The following is a 15,164-nucleotide window of genomic DNA, read 5'->3' as shown; positions in this document are numbered from 1 at the left end:
CACATGATTAGTCAAGGCCCACAATTCACAATATGGAGAACCACAATCTGAACCCAGATTGCGACGTTGCTCAGTCATGTCCGACTCTTGGCGACCCTATGGACTGCAGCCAGCCAGGCTCTTCCGTCCATGGGATTTTACGAGCAAGAATACTGGAGTAGGTTGTCATTTCCTTCTCCACTGAACCCAGACAAAGACAAATTCCTTATAAAAAACAAGTAAACACAACAACAGAAATCATTACAAGCTTTGTTAAGAGGATAAATGTAGGGGGGAAAACACAAAAACAAACATCTGAAAACAACAGGGAAACCACTGAAGATAAGGTAAAGGGGAAGGCCTCTCTGAGGACACTGATGTTTACCTGAGAACGGAAGGAGGAAGAAAAAGAGGAAGTGCTGGGGCAGGGCTTCCCAGAAAGAGAGAAGGGCATGTGCTGATGTCCTCCAGCCAGAGGATCTGGGAAAACCAGGGTCTCTGGAGCCCAAAGAATAAAGAGAAGGGTCCAGAGAGAACAGGGAGGAGAAAGAGGCAGAAGCCACACCACGCTGGCCTGATAGGGAGTGTGGATTTTATTACGTCACTGTGTGTGTTAGCCCCTCGATTGTGTCCGACTTTGCGACTCCATGGACTATAGCCCACCAGGCGCCTCTGACCATGGGGTTTCCTGGGCTAGAACACTGGAGTGGGTTGCCATTTCCTTCTCCATTGTGTCACTGAGAAGCCATTTAACAGGGGTTTTATCTGGTGTTGCTTTTGCAAAAATATCACTTTGCTTCTTTGTGAGGAAGGAATTCAATTTTCATGGAGAGTTGACAGAAAATATTCAGGGCGTGAGGTTAGGGCTCACATTTTCTCCAACTATACGATACAAAGATACGGAAAAAGGCAAACAGTTTCTCTGGTTATGAGAGATGCATACACATAATATCTGGATGCTGGTGTCCAATATTTACTTATAAATAAATCAAAACTGTTTTTGGAAAAACTGCTTGGTTGCACTCATTCTGTGCTTTTAAACACACCTCATGCAAGAGAGAGATACTCTGCCTATGGATTTCTGAATCCCTGCCATGGTCAGATATACTGAGTGAGGAAGGGAATGTTCTTTCTTCCTTGTGAACTTTATTTTTTAATAGTGACGACTTTTCTAACCAGAGAAGGTCATTAGAACTTGAGCTACAGTATGCTTAGTGTTAAAATACCTTTTAGTCACAGGTTGTATTTCTAATTTTGTTCGTGAGAACAGCGTGTTGATGGAAGATTGTTCTGGAACAGTACAAATGAACTCCACCTCCAACTTTTCTCAGGAATGTTCAATGCTGTACAGTACACTGTGGTTTTGAATTTAGGATCAGCTTTGGAACTGAACCACTTTCTGTTCGGTAAAGCAGAACTAAAATGTCACAGCTGTGAAGATGTGTCTTTTTTTTTTTTTTTTTTTTTTTAAGAACAGAGGGTTGCCCTGCCATGAGCACCACCAAGTGGCCCGTGTGGATCTTACAATCTTCCGGAGACGTCACTTGATTACAAGGTTCTAGTCAAAGACTTTGACCAGTTGTTTACATGGAGAATTTTTTTTTTTTTTAATTTTTAAAATTTTTTACACAATTTTTAATTTTACTACCAAATATTGACTCTATTACTCCCTGTGTTGTACAATGCAAGCATATCTTTTGAGACTCACTCAGAGAATCCGTCTGTTAGAATTTCTCAAAATTCAACCAGTGAACAGAAATCACTGCTAGTGTCTGAAGTCCCAGACAGAAGTCCCAGCAGTGAACAGAGGTCACTGCTGGTCACTGTCTGGCCACTCACTGTATTATCAGAAGTAAGTATAGTGCCCGACACTTTGAGGGGCTCTCACCCCTCCTACTGATCCAGGCACAGAAACTCATTCCTGTCACTTCCGGGGGAATAACCCATCTTCCCTGAGAAACTTCAACCTAGCAACAGGAAGAAGATGAATTGCATGTTCTCATTATAACATTTCTCATACCAAATACGGACACATATAAGGTTTTGAACATTTTTCACTTGACATCTTGTATGATTTTTTTCTTTTTCAGTATCCAAAACCCAGGTTCAGGAACACTAGAAAATGCAGTCTCTGCTCTGGAGAAGATGATCTGCAAAGGGCAATACAATACTGTCATCCCCTTCTCTGGTTATAGATGTCAACTGGGTTGGTCTGGGGGTGGGGGAGGGGGGTGCTGTTGCCGGGGCTCTGGGTAGATTTAGATGAAGAGTGTTGACTTGAAAGCAACACTTCCAAGACTGTCTCCTGGAGCCTCAAATCCTCAGCTCACTCCATTCACACCTCACAAAATTAGAATAAACTTGAATAGGTCAGGATTTATTCAATATTTAGGAATATTTTTTTCTAATTTAGGGTCAAAGAATGTTGTTTGGAAATTATTTCTGTAAGTCATCAACAAAAGATTAAGATTTCATGAACCAACTAAAAACAAATGTCCTTATAGGCAAAGAAAAGCATGTCACAACACATGTCCATCATACAAGAGCCTGAAGCATTGCAGTCATTAAGAAAAATACATATATATGCCAAGGTATATGTATATGTCCATATAAACATTTCTAAATAGATGGCTGATTAAAAGTACCCTCAGACCCCAATAAAGAACTGGCAGCCTAACAAGTGCCTGGTTTGCCTGAGGACAGGGAGCAATAGACTCCTCTGGGCCACCTTTACATTCATGTGGGGTTTTGCAGTTTATAGGATGCCTGGTGGGCTGCCGTCTATGGGGTCGCACAGAGTCGGACACGACTGAAACGACTTAGCAGCAGTAGCAGCAGCAGGATACTTCCAGCTCGTTTTCTTTCATCTGAGCCTTACAAAAAAGTGATGCATCATCATCCCACTCGGAGCTAAGGACACTGTGATTTAGAGAAAATAAATGATTTGTTCATGGCTGAAAGCCGTGGGCTAGAAACAGGCTGGATATGTTTCACTCTAAAATAATCTGCAGTGACATTATCATTTTCAAAACACTATAGAGCTTCATTTATTTCTCCCAGGGATGTGGTGAGGCAGGAAAAGAGGACATCATTCCTAACCAGTAGGTAAAATGACTGGCATTAAAGGGGGAAGTGGCTTGCCCAAGGTCGGGCAAAGCTAGAGCTGGGACGAGAACCAAGTCTCCTGCATTCTAACCCAGTTTCCTTCTTTTGATTCTCTCACGACACCTTCTACATTCAAATAATGATCTGCTAGAAGAATCAAACTGAAGAGACTGAGCATCCCAAAGAAACAGGAAAACATATTTGGATGAAAGTTTTCCAAAGAAAAAGTGGGCCCAGGAAAGCGGATTATTTACTTTCTGAATTATTTACATGCCATCATCAGAAGGAGCCAGAGAAACATAAAATGCACAAAAGTCATGCTTTAAAGAAGCATCTCTGGGAAGAGTTGTGAGTTGGAAGACAGTAAATGAGAGAAGTGGGAGGTCTGAAATTCTATCAGTGAGTTTAGACCTTAATTGCTACGCATCATTTTAATCGCCAGTACTGACCTGAGACATAAATACCCTGGTCTATAAAAAAGCAACCAGCCTGGAGACTTTAAATTTAGTAGCAGGAGGATTGACATAGATGCGAATTCCAGAACTCCGTCTTCCCGTCTCATGGATAACTAGGTTTGAAAGTTACATTTGCACTTTCGTGTAAGGCAAAGGAAGCTGAGGACAGACAGCCCTGGACAGTGGGAAGACCCTCGCAGGACACTCACCGTGAGACTCAGAGCCACAGAGCTCTTTCATAAACGTGGTTGGACATTCTGTCCCCAGCTCAGCTCTGTCACTCCAGAGTTAGTCAAACATTCTCCACCTCAGTCTCCTCCTGTAAAATGGTGTAACTCATGAACATGATAGCGGTGACCTTATTTACCACCCAACCCTTCCCCGGCTTCTCTCCATCACTCTGCACACTGCCCCATTATGCAGGTACCATGCTTATCCCCGTTTGGCCAAATCAAGGTCTAGAGGCCAGAGGCACCACTGGCCTGATTTCAGAGACCACTCCCTTCACGCGTCTTATTGGAAACGACAGTTTTTTGGTCTTTTTTTTCATGGCAAAATTGTACACTGGCACTCTGATTTTACAGAGGAGCCTTTCACGAGTCTTGTTTGTAATCCAGTCCCTAAAAGTCCAGCTCCGAGAGTCATATCAAATTTCTAAGGCTTCAAAGCTTGAGACAGAATCCCAAACTATGGTAACAGTGAGGCTATTGTGTAATTGGCCAGGGAGCCAGTCACTGGAGGCAACTCTCTAGGCCTATTTCCAGTTGAAATTTTGGCATCTTCCATCATCCCACCGCCACCTTTTATAAACAGGTGGAGGGAGGAAGGAAAGTGGTGAGGTCCAAGTTGAGTTCCCATTCCCAGGCTGAGTGTGTTAGAACCCACATTTGTCATACAGAATTGCCGGGGGAAAGAAAGTCAGCACCTTGAACTTATACTCTTGATTAAATATCCTTGAGACCTCAAAAGAGATCATAGGAAGGACAGAAACAGATTCATTTGCCAGAAAGGGAAATATAAACTCAGCTTTGGGACGGACTCACACTACCATTCTGTATTCTGTGTTGCTTAGAGAAGGGATCTCAGCTGAGAAAAGCAGAATGTGCTGGCCCTACAACGAGGCATGCTCAGACTACCCGCAGGCAAAGGCCACCGGCTCCCTTCTGTTTGCAATAGACAGGGATTTAGAGACCAAAGAAGTCCCCTCCCATTCCTCCTACGAGAGCAGAGAGAAAGCCAAGTTTTGCACACCCTGTTCTGGAGTCAGGCAGGTGGAAGTGTAGGGAGGACAAAGGTGACCAAACTGAAATGAAAGGTGATATGTGTGTCTCTGTGTGTATATATTTTAAAAGTGTTTATTGGGCTAGAAATCCTGTAACTCTGGGCAGTCAAGGTGGGGTGATATATAAGCAGAAAAGAACTTAATCCTTCCTGAGAGAAACACTTTGAACCTATCACGTATTTCAGGTAAAATGCATTTCCTAATACTCCCTAGGCAAATATTTAAAACAAATAGAAAAAAAAAAAGTGCTTTAATCTCCCTTATATAGATAACACTACACTTGATTTCTTCAAGACAGGGTGGCTGTAGAAAGGTCTAACTAGTCAGAATGCCATACAATTTGTATAATTTGACTATTTTCTTCACAGCTTAGGGGCTTGGGCTATTTGTTGTTGTTGTTGTTTTTTAAAGGCAAATTACGTGGGGAATTATTTGCTTCAGAAATGAGTTACCCTCATTCCAAATGTAACTTCTGGGACTCATGACTACGTACGCCCTTTCAGAAAGAGAGGAGGCTGGACTAGAATAGGACACTCTGCCTCATGCAGGAAGATCTGTCAAACATTCATGAATCCACAGGTATGAAGGACTCGTGGGGTGGCCTAAGTGCTTTTAGAACTGCTTAATTCCTGTGAGGAAGCCACTCCAGTGATTTTGCCAAGCATAGTTACTCGACCTTTCCTGGCCCACTTTCAAAACAGCAACAGTATTGTTTGCAAACCCCAGTCAAATAAGGCACTGAAAGAAATCTCAGAAACTGAATGACATTCACTTGCCTACACGGAGCCACTTACTGTTTAAAAGACTAAAACCCCTTGGTCTACGGGGTCTAAGTTTTTCCTTATTATGACTCTGGCGTAGACCAAATAGCAACCGTCCCCCAAAGATACCCACCACCCTCATCCCCAGACCCACAGGTATTATTTTGTGTGGCAACAGGAACTTTGCAGATATGATTGAGGGAAGGGTCATGTGACAAGGACAATGTGCTGCTTATCCATGTGGGGCCAGTGTAAACACGAGGGTCCTTAAAAGAGAGCACAGGCAATTCAGGTAGAGGAGAAGGCAAGTTGGTGATGAACGCAGAGAGCTGAGTGATGTGACCTCAAGACAGTGAATCTGTCAGCCCTTAGAAGCTGGATGAGCCAAAGAACAGATTCTCCCTGGAGCCTCCCCAAGAAACTAGCCCTTCCAGCGCCTTGATTCTGACTCTCTAAAACCCATCTCAGACTTCCAACCTCCACAGCTGTAAGATAAGAAGGGTGTGTGGTTTAAAACCACTGAAAGTATGGTCACTAGTTTCACAGCAACAAGAAAACTAAACTGGATCCACTTGGAAATGTCTGAAAAGTTGAAACATGATAGTCCACAGCCCATGAAACACCCTCAGCCACTTTGAGCACAGTGCTCAGACAGCTCCTTAGGTAAAGCTGTCCACTGGCTTGACTACATCTGATAGGACTACCTACAGTTACACGGAAGAAGACCCGAGTCTACAAGGAAGCCAGAGTAAGGAGTCCGCCCAATGAGATGCTCGATTATGGACGCGCTGTGCTAAGTTGCTCAGTCATGTCTGACTCTGCAGACCTATGGATCGCAGCCCACCAGGCTCCTCAGGCCATGGGATTCTCCAGGCAAGAACACTGGAGTGGGTTGTGATGTCATCCTCCAGGGGATATTCCCGACCCACAGGTTGACCCAGAGTTGCTTACATCTCTTGCATTAGCGAACAGGTTCTTAACCACTACTATTATGGATGGTGACCAAGCAAAGGAATCAGACTCTCTCTCTGGGAGTTTCAAGTGCAAGATACCAAGAAGGCAGTAAGACTACAAGGAAAAGAACAGGAGTGAGTAAACAGGGGGAAAGGAAACAGAGAGGAGCTGATGAACAAAGAGGACAGAGTGAGCAGAAGGAGGAGCAGTGGACACCACTCTGGGGACCAGGTTGTCCCACATCTCCAAGTTTCCCAGTGCCTACAATTGCCCTGCATGGGGAAGAAGTGGGGCCCTCAAATAACACTGAATGGATGAATGGTCATCAACTGCATCTCACTCTTCAAGAGACCAGGATTGCTGCTGAGATTGGTTCTTGGGCTTCCTTCCTTTCTTGCCTTGCAGTTACCACAACTTGCCTGAGATGACTAGAATAGGTTTCACCTTAAAAATCTTACAGAACTTAAATGCAATTCTCTCTACCCTAATCTCATCCTTTGAAAAGAGCATGGAGGGCAAAGGGCTTGACATTTCTTCACAGAAAATATACAAATGGCCAACAATCAGCACTTGAAAAGATGCTCCATGTCATTAGAAAAATGCAAAATCTGAGGAGGAGCCAAGATGGCGGAGGAGTAGGACGGGGAGAACACTTTCTCCCCCACAAATTCATCAAAAGAGCATTTAAACGTCGAGTAAATTCCACAAAACAACTTCTGAATGCCGGCAGAGGACATCAGGCACCCAGAAAAGCAGCCCAACTCTTCGAAAGGAGATAACCGAGTGGCGGGGAGGCGATAAGTCGCAGCATTGGCGCCCGCCAAACACCTCATCACCTGAGCTGCTCGATCTGGGAAGAACACAAAACGCAGGCCCAACCGAGTCTGCGCCTCTGAGGACTACCCGAGTGCCTGAACCTGAGCGGCTTGGACCTGGGAGCTCAGTCCAGGGCCGGCCTCTGATTGTTCCCGGCGGAACAACCTAGAGCCCAAGCAGTGTGGGAAGGGAGGCTACACGCGCCGTGAGCGGGGGCAAACCCAGTGTGGCCGAGGCACTGCGAGCGCACGCCAGTGTTATCTGTTTGCAGCATCCCTCCCTCCCCACAGCGCGGCTGAACAAGTGAGCCTAAATTAAAAAAAAAAAAAAAAAAAAAATAGGGTCCTCCACCGTCCCCTTTGTGTCAGGGCGGGAACCAGACACTGAAGAGACCAGCAAACAGAAGAAGCTATAACAGAGGGAAACGCCTTGGAAGCTACAGGCCATAGATTAAAACCCTGTGGTTACTACGGATTACATAGGAAGGGGCCTATAGATCTTGAGAAATATAAGTCGGACTAAGGAACTGCCAAAAATGAACTGAACCCACAATACTCACAACAAAACCAGAGAAAGACCTAGATATATTTTTACTATTTTTACGATCAATCTTTCTTTCTTTCTTTTTTTTTTAATAAAAAAAAATTTTTTTTAAGTCCTCTATTGTCCTTTAATTTTCACTTTTATAACTATTACTTTGCAAAAAAAAAAAAAAGACCCTATTTTTTTTTTTTCTTCTTCAGCAAACTTCATATATATATTTTATAATTTTTTGACTGTGGTTTTTTGTTTTTTGTTTTTTTTCTTTTTTCTTTTTCTTCTTTTCTTTAACATTGCATTTTTGAAATTCCAAACTCTACTCTAGATTTTTAATTTTAGCCTTTTGATATATGTTATCAATTTTGTACCTATAGTTTTTTTCATAATTGCTGTGACTTTTTTTTCCCTCTGTTTCTCTCTCTTCTTCTTTTATATAACATCGTATATCTGCAATTCCAAACTCTACTCAAGATTTTTAATTTATGCTTTTTGGTATTTGATATCAATTTTGTACCTGTATTTTCTTTATAATTTTTGCGACAGTGTTTTTGTTGGTTTGTTTGTTTTCTCTCTTTATTTTTATTCTTCTTCTTCTTTTTTTTTTTTTTTAACGTTGTATTTTTGAAATTCCAAACTCTACTCTAGATTTTTAATTTTTGCTGTTTGGTATTAGTTATCAATTTTGTACCTGTAGTTTCTTTATTACTTTCACGACCTTGTTTGTTTTTCTTTGTTCGTTTTTTCTCTCTTTCTTTTCCTTTTCCTTTTCATTAACATCGCATTTTTGAAATTCCAAACTCTACTCTAGATTTCTAATTTTTGTTTTTATGTATTTGTTACCAATTTTGTACCTTTAAGAACCCAATCTTCAGGACCCATTTTTCACTAGTGTACGAGATTACTGGCTTGACTGCTCTCTCTCCCTTTGGACTCTCCATTTTCTCCACCAGGTCACCTGTATCTCCTCCCTAACCCCTCTCTACTCTACCCAACTCTGTGAATTTCTGTGTGTTCCAGACGGTGGAGAACACTTAAGGAACTGATTACTGGCTGGATATGTCTCCCGCCTTTTCATTTCCCCCTTTTATCCTTCTGGCCACCTCTGTCTCCTGCCTCCTTCTTCTCTTCCCTGTATAACTCCGTGAACATCTCTGAGTGGTCCAGTTGTGGAGTGCACATAAGGAAGTGACTACTGGCTAGCCCACTCTCTCCACGATTGATTCCACCTCATCTCATTTGGGTCACCTCTAACTCCCTCCTCCCTCTTCTCTTCTCCATGTAACGCTGTGAACCTCTCTGAGTGACCCTCACAGTAGAGAAACTTTTCATCTTTAACGTAGATGTTTTATCAGTGGTGCTGTATAGAAGGAGAAGTTTTGAAACTACTGTAAAATTAAGACCGATAACTGGAAGTAGGAGGCTTAAGTCCAATCCCTGACTCCAGGGAACTCCTGACTCCAAGGAACATTAATTGACAGGAGCTCATCAAACGCCTCCATACCGACACTGAAACCAAGCACCACACAAGGGCCAACAAGTTCCAGGGAAAGACATAACAAGCAAATTCTCCAGCAACAAAGGAACACAGCCCTGAGCTTCAAGATACAGGCTGCCCAAAGTCACCCCAAAACCATAGACATCTCATAACTCATTACTGGACATTTCATTACACTCCAGAGAGAAGAAATACAGCTCCATCCACTAGAACATCGACACAAGCTTCCCTAACCAGGAAACCTTGACAAGCCACCTGTACAAACCCACACACAGCGAGGAAACGCCACAATAAAGAGAACTCCACAAACTGCCAGAATACAGAAAGGACACCCCAAACTCAGCAATTTAAACAAGATGAAGAGACAGAGGAATACCCAGCAGATAAAGGAACAGGATAAATGCCCACCAAACCAAACAAAAGAGGAAGAGATAGGGAATCTACCTGATAAAGAATTCCAAATAATGATAGTGAAATTGATCCAAAATCTTGAAATTAAAATGGAATCACAGATAAATAGCCTGGAGGCAAGGATTGAGAAGATGCAAGAAAGGTTTAACAAGGACTTAGAAGAAATAAAAAAGAGTCAATATATAATGAATAATGCAATAAGTGAAATTAAAAACACTCTGGAGGCAACAAATAGTAGAATAACAGAGGCAGAAGATAGGATTAGTGAATTAGAAGATAGACTGGTAGAAATAAATGAATCAGAGAGGATAAAAGAAAAACGAATTAAAAGAAATGAGGACAATCTCAGAGACCTCCAGGACAATATTAAACGCTACAACATTCGAATCATAGGGGTCCCAGAAGAAGAAGACAAAAAGAAAGACCATGAGAAAATACTTGAGGAGATAATAGTTGAAAACTTCCCTAAAATGGGGAAGGAAATAATCACCCAAGTCCAAGAAACCCAGAGAGTCCCAAACAGGATAAACCCAAGGCGAAACACCCCAAGACACATATTAATCAAATTAACAAAGATCAAACACAAAGAACAAATATTAAAAGCAGCAAGGGAAAAACAACAAATAACACACAAGGGAATTCCCATAAGGATAACAGCTGATCTTTCAATAGAAACTCTTCAAGCCAGGAGGGAATGGCAAGACATACTTAAAATGATGAAAGAAAATAACCTACAGCCCAGATTATTGTACCCAGCAAGGATCTCATTCAAGTATGAAGGAGAAATCAAAAGCTTTTCAGACAAGCAAAAGCTGAGAGAATTCTGCACCACCAAACCAGCTCTCCAACAAATACTAAAGGATATTCTCTAGACAGGAAACACAAAAATTGTGTATAAATTCGAACCCAAAACAATAAAGTAAATGGCAACGGGGTCATACTTATCAGTAATTACCTTAAACGTAAATGGGTTGAATGCCCCAACCAAAAGACAAAGACTGGCTGAATGGATACAAAAACAAGACCCCTGCATATGTTGTCTACAAGAGACCCACCTCAAAACAGGGGACACATACAGACTGAAAGTGAAGGGCTGGAAAAAGATTTTCCATGCAAATAGGGACCAAAAGAAAGCAGGAGTAGCAATACTCATATCAGATAAAATAGACTTTAAAACAAAGACTGTGAAAAGAGACAAAGATGGTCACTACATAATGATCAAAGGATCAATCCAAGAAGAAGATATAACAATTATAAATATATATGCACCCAACACGGGAGCACCGCAGTATGTAAGACAAATGCTAACAAGTATGAAAGAAGAAATTAACAATAACACAATAATAGTGGGAGACTTTAATACCCCACTCACACCTATGGATAGATCAACTAAACAGAAAATTAACAAGGAAACACAAACTTTAAACGATACAATAGACCAGTTAGACCTAATTGATATCTATAGGACATTTCAACCCAAAACAATGAATTTCACCTTCTTCTCAAGCGCACATGGAACCTTCTCCAGGATAGATCACATCCTGGGCCATAAAGCTAGCCTTGGTAAATTCAAAAAAATAGAAATCATTCCAAGCATCTTTTCTGACCACAATGCAGTAAGATTAGATCTCAATTACAGGAGAAAAACTATTAAAAAATACAACATATGGAGGCTGAACAACACGCTGCTGAATAACCAACAAATCACAGAAGAAATCAAAAAAGAAATCAAAATTTGTATAGAAACGAATGAAAATGAAAACACAACAACCCAAAACCTGTGGGACACGGTAAAAGCAGTCCTAAGGGGAAAGTTCATAGCAATACAGGCACACCTCAAGAAACAAGAAAAAAGTCAAATAAATAACCTAACTCTACACCTAAAGCACCTAGAAAAGGAAGAAATGAAGAACCCCAGGGTTAGTAGAAGGAAAGAAATCTTAAAAATTAGAGCAGAAATAAATGCAAAAGAAACAAAAGAGACCATAGCAAAAATCAACAAAACCAAAAGCTGGTTCTTTGAAAGGATAAATAAAATTGACAAACCATTAGCCAGACTCATCAAGAAACAAAGGGAGAAAAATCAAATCAATAAAATTAGAAATGAAAATGGAGAGATCACAACAGACAACACAGAAATACAAAGGATCATAAGAGACTACTATCAACAATTATATGCCAATAAAATGGACAACGAGGAAGAAATGGACAAATTCTTAGAAAAGTACAACTTTCCAAAACTCGATCAGGAAGAAATAGAAAATCTTAACAGACCCATCACAAGCACGGAAATTGAAACTGTAATAAAAAATCTTCCAGCAAACAAAAGCCCAGGTCCAGACGGCTTCACAGCTGAATTCTACCAAAAATTTAGAGAAGAGCTAACACCTATCCTGCTCAAACTCTTCCAGAAAATTGCAGAGGATGGTAAACTTCCAAACTCATTCTATGAGGCCACCATCACCCTAATACCAAAACCTGACAAAGATCCCACAAAAAAAGAAAACTACAGGCCAATATCACTGATGAACATAGATGCAAAAATCCTTAACAAAATTCTAGCAATCAGAATCCAACAACACATTAAAAAGATCATACACCATGACCAAGTGGGCTTTATCCCAGGGATGCAAGGATTCTTCAATATCCGCAAATCAATCAATGTAATACACCACATTAACAAATTGAAAAATAAAAACCATATGATTATCTCAATAGATGCAGAGAAAGCCTTTGACAAAATTCAACATCCATTTATGATCAAAACTCTCCAGAAAGCAGGAATAGAAGGAACATACCTCAACATAATCAAAGCTATATATGACAAACCCACAGCAAACATTATCCTCAATGGTGAAAAATTGAAAGCATTTCCTCTAAAGTCAGGAACAAGACAAGGGTGCCCACTTTCACCATTACTATTCAACATAGTTTTGGAAGTTTTGGCCACAGCAATCAGAGCAGAAAAAGAAATAAAAGGAATCCAAATTGGAAAAGAAGAAGTAAAGCTCTCACTGTTTGCAGATGACATGATCCTCTACATAGAAAACCCTAAAGACTCCACCAGAAAATTACTAGAACTAATCAATGACTATAGTAAAGTTGCAGGATATAAAATCAACACACAGAAATTTCTTGCATTCCTATACACTAATAATGAGAAAACAGAAAGAGAAATTAAGGAAACAATTCCATTCACCATTGCAACGGAAAGAATAAAATACTTAGGAATATATCTACCTAAAGAATCTAAAGACCTATATATAGAAAACTATAAAACACTGGTGAAAGAAATCAAAGAGGACACTAACAGATGGAGAAATATACCATGTTCATGGATTGGAAGAATCAATGTAGTGAAAATGAGTATACTACCCAAAGCAATCTATAGATTCAATGCAATCCCTATCAAGCTACCAACAGCATTCTTCACAGAGCTAGAACAAATAATTTCACAATTTGTATGGAAAAACAAAAAACCTCGAAGAGCCAAAGCGATCTTGAGAAAGAAGAATGGAACTGGAGGAATCAACCTACCTGACTTCAGGCTCTACTACAAAGCCACAGTTATCAAGACAGTATGGTACTGGCACAAAGACAGAAATATAGATCAATGGAACAAAATAGAAAGCCCAGAGATAAATCCACGCACATATGGACACCTTATCTTCGACAAAGGAGGCAAGAATATACAATGGATTAAAGACAATCTCTTTAACAAGTGGTGCTGGGAACTCTGGTCAACCACTTGTAAAAGAATGAAACTAGAACACTTTCTAACACCATACACAAAAATAAACTCAAAATGGATTAAAGATCTCAACGTAAGACCAGAAACTATAAAACTCCTAGAGGAGAACATAGGCAAAACACTCTCTGACATACATCACAGCAGGATCCTCTATGACCCACCTCCCAGAATATTGGAAATAAAAGCAAAAATAAACAAATGGGGCCTAATTAACCTTAAAAGCTTCTGCACATCAAAGGAAACTATTAGCAAGGTGAAAAGACAGCCTTCAGAATGGGAGAAGATAATAGCAAATGAAGCAACTGACAAACAACTAATCTCGAGAATATACAAGCAACTCCTACAGCTCAACTCCAGAAAAATAAATGACCCAATCAAAAAATGGGCCAAAGAACTAAATAGACATTTCTCCAAAGAAGACATACAGATGGCTAACAAACACATGAAAAGATGCTCAACATCACTCATTATCAGAGAAATGCAAATCAAAACCACTATGAGGTACCATTTCACACCAGTCAGAATGGCTGCGATCCAAAAGTCTACAAGTAATAAATGCTGGAGAGGGTGTGGAGAAAAGGGAACCCTCTTACACTGTTGGTGGGAATGCAAACTAGTACAGCCACTATGGAGAACAGTGTGGAGATTCCTTAAAAAACTGGAAATAGACATGCCTTATGATCCAGCAATCCCACTGCTGGGCATACACACTGAGAAAACCAGAAGGGAAAGAGACACGAGTACCCCAATGTTCATCGCAGCACTGTTTATAATAGCCAGGACATGGAAGCAACCTAGATGTCCATCAGCAGATGAATGGATAAGAAAGCTGTGGTACATATACACAATGGAGTATTATTCAGCCATTAAAAAGAATACATTTGAATCAGTTCTAATGAGGTGGATGAAACTGGAGCCTATTATACAGAGTGAAGTAAGCCAGAAAGAAAAACACCAATACAGTATACTAACGCATATATATGGAATTTAGAAAGATGGTAACAATAACCCTGTGTACGAGACAGCAAAAGAGACACTGATGTATAGAACAGTCTTATGGACTCTGTGGGAGAGGGAGAGGGTGGGAAGATGTGGGAGAATGGCATTGAAACATGTAAAATATCATGTATGAAATGAGTTGCCAGTCCAGGTTGGATGCACGATACTGGATGCTTGGGGCTGGTGCACTGGGACGACCCAGAGGGATGGAATGGGGAGGGAGGAGGGAGGAGGGTTCAGGATGGGGAACACATGTAAACCTGTGGCGGATTCATTTTGATATTTGGCAAATCTAATACAGTTATGTAAAGTTTAAAAATAAAATAAAATTTAAAAAAAAAAAGAAAAATGCAAAATCAAAACTGTAATGAGGTACTGCTTCACATCCATTAGGGCAGCTATACTCAAAGGTGAAGTGTGTAATGGAATTGGAACCCTCATACATGGCTGATGGAATTTAAAATGGCACAAACCATCACAAAAAATAGTTTGGTGATTCTTCAGTAAGTTAAAGAGAATTACAATATGACCCAGCCACTCCACTCCCCAGGTATGTACACAAAAGAATCTAAAAAGTAGGTGTTCAAACAATAACTTACACACGAATGGTTATAGT

The 15,164-nt window shown here is 40.6% G+C and overlaps 1 protein-coding gene across 20 annotated transcripts in view; it reads right to left on the bottom strand.

Annotated features, from left to right (window-relative positions):
• AHR (aryl hydrocarbon receptor) overlaps positions 1 to 15,164 on the bottom strand; it is a 513,500-nt gene that overhangs the window by 445,403 nt on the left and 52,933 nt on the right. Inside the window, exons 4-5 of one of the 20 annotated variants that reach the window (XR_008717689.1) lie at positions 3,749 to 3,858; positions 1,447 to 2,129 (exon numbers count right to left, since the gene is read on the bottom strand). The exons of 15 other annotated variants lie outside the window; for them this stretch is intronic. The gene's annotated coding sequence lies outside the window, so the exon portion shown is untranslated. Of the gene's footprint in view, positions 1 to 1,446; positions 2,130 to 2,193; positions 2,899 to 3,748; positions 3,859 to 15,164 lie in introns of those variants that run through there. 4 more of the 20 variants (XR_008717678.1, XR_008717688.1, XR_008717677.1 and 1 more) reach the window with 4 other exon arrangements.

This window comes from Bubalus kerabau, chromosome 8 (assembly GCF_029407905.1).
Source record: "Bubalus kerabau isolate K-KA32 ecotype Philippines breed swamp buffalo chromosome 8, PCC_UOA_SB_1v2, whole genome shotgun sequence".
In the NCBI taxonomy this organism is placed as follows: domain Eukaryota; kingdom Metazoa; phylum Chordata; class Mammalia; order Artiodactyla; family Bovidae; genus Bubalus; species Bubalus kerabau.
The sequence above is the reverse complement of the archived record's forward strand: the minus strand, read 5'-3'. Positions and strand labels throughout refer to the sequence as shown.